Here is a 2,337-nt window from a genome sequence, read left to right on the forward strand (position 1 = left end):
CCTCGAGCTATAGCAGTACTCGATTTTCCACTCTGATTCACATTTCGTTCTGACAACCTCGGGCAGTCTTTGATGAAGTGGTCGGATGATCCGTATCTATAACAGGAGTGATCATGAAATCTACAACTCCTCGAATGCCATTTTCCATAAAACTTGCACTCAGTACTATCCCGACGATCATTTCCTACACTGGCAACTGATGTGGCTCGCGTACTCATAGGAGGTCGATCACGGTCTCGTCTGGAAAAGCCCAAAGTGTTCTTAGATCGGCCCGAATCATCTCGAAATTTCTTCGATGATTGCTGAAAAGGCTTTCCCAAAGATCTTTTACGAAACTCTCCAGCTCCAACATCAGCTTTCCTTTTTTCCTTACTAAGCTCCTCGACTTTGCAAGCTCGCTCAACAAGTACTACGAACTCTCTGATTTCAAGAATACCAACAAACATTTTAATATCTTCATTTAGCCCGTCCTCGAAGCGTTTACACATAATAGTCTCAGACGAAACACATTCCCAAGCATATCTACTAAGTTTGACAAACTTTCGCTCATAATGGTAACTGTCATAGAACCCTGTTTGAGCTCAAGAAATTCCTTTCGTTTCTGATCGATGAATCTTTGACTGATATATTTCTTACGAAATTTGGTTTGAAAGAAATCCCAAGTAACCTGTTCTCTCAGCACCACTGAAACTAAAGTATTCCACCAATAGTAGGCAGAATCACGTAACAATGATATAGTACATTTTAAGCACTCATCGGGTGCGCACGATAATTCATCAAGTACTCGAATAGTGTTGTCCAACCAAAATTCAGCTTGCTCGGCATCATCACTGTCTGTAGCTTTAAATTCAGTAGCCCCGTGCTTTCGAATTCTGTCAACCGGGGGCTTATTCAACCTCATCTGATCAATTATCGGAGGTATCGTGGGTGCAGGGGGTGTATTTGTCGGAAGTGGGGGTTGTGGAGCAGCCGCATTAGTTCGAATGTATTGGTTAAACCAATCATTCATCACATTATAAAAGGCTTGTCTAGCCTCGTCATTTTGATTGCTCGCAATAGGTTGAGAGTCCATCAGCGCTGTCCCGTGTACGGGGGTAGGCGCTACACTCTCTACATCATCAGCTACCGCTCGATCGGGATCGAGATCCATTACTATATGAAAACACATTTTTAACTGTCAGAAATCATCACACTATCGTATTAACACTATATGGCATGTATAGCTAGACTCATATACGCTACGTTAGTCCTAGAATCGACTAAACCGTAGCTCTGATACCAATCAAATGTAACACTCCTAACCCAAATCCGATCGTCGGATTAAGGCTAAGAGGTATTACCGAACTAAACATTTAATTATCTCATTCACAGTGTCAATAAACATAAACAGAGATCGAGCTGAAATACATACTGATATTTAAGTTATACGCCATTTTCGTATGGCCAAAATATTTACAATTTCAAAACATAATTATCATCAGCCTAACCTATACATGCCATATCGAGTCCAAAATATAACTGTACCAAAAAGATCGATAGTGTGATGAACTACTGACAATCCCCGAGTCGGTGGCCAAAATCAACAATCTATAAAACAGAGAAATAAAGAATAGAGTAAGCTTTCAAAGCTCAGTAAGTTTTAAGCATCACAAACAATTAAAAACTTATCGAAAATCGAAACATTCATTTAAACAGACTTATTCTCAATTCAAATTGCTTCATGGCTGAATATACATAAACATATACATAGATTTCTCAGCACATATTTTTCTTCTACTTAAAATTCATAAGATGCATTTAAATCAAATAATCTCATATATTAACAACATTTGACCGAATAGGTCATTGTTTTACTCGTAGATATAACTATCATTCACACTTAAGTATCATTCTTTAATACTAATAATTCACAAAATCATTGACTGAATGTACATGAGTACATAAAGAAATTTTAACATATAATTCATATACAAATATACCATGTCCGATTAAATCATTCTCATATTCGCAAATATAACCATCAATCATATTTATATATATATTCTTCTTTGATGCTAATGATTCACTTCGAAATCAATTCACCGATGAGTAAGTAATACGTACCTGAACATTTTAAATGTATAGTACTTACTCGACGATGGTTTACTGCGAACATTCAATATCGTAATCTTACTCAACTTACTGGCATTAAGCCTGTCAGGTCTTAGGACTTGAAACCAATTACCAGTACAAGCCTGCGGGAATTTAAACTCGGTATAATACCAGCTCGAAGCCTATGGGACTTTAGCCCGGACATATTTCCAGCACGTAGCCTACAGACCTTAAGTCCGGATATAA

The sequence above is a fragment of the Gossypium hirsutum genome, chromosome A10 (assembly GCF_007990345.1).
Source record: "Gossypium hirsutum isolate 1008001.06 chromosome A10, Gossypium_hirsutum_v2.1, whole genome shotgun sequence".
Classification (NCBI taxonomy): domain Eukaryota; kingdom Viridiplantae; phylum Streptophyta; class Magnoliopsida; order Malvales; family Malvaceae; genus Gossypium; species Gossypium hirsutum.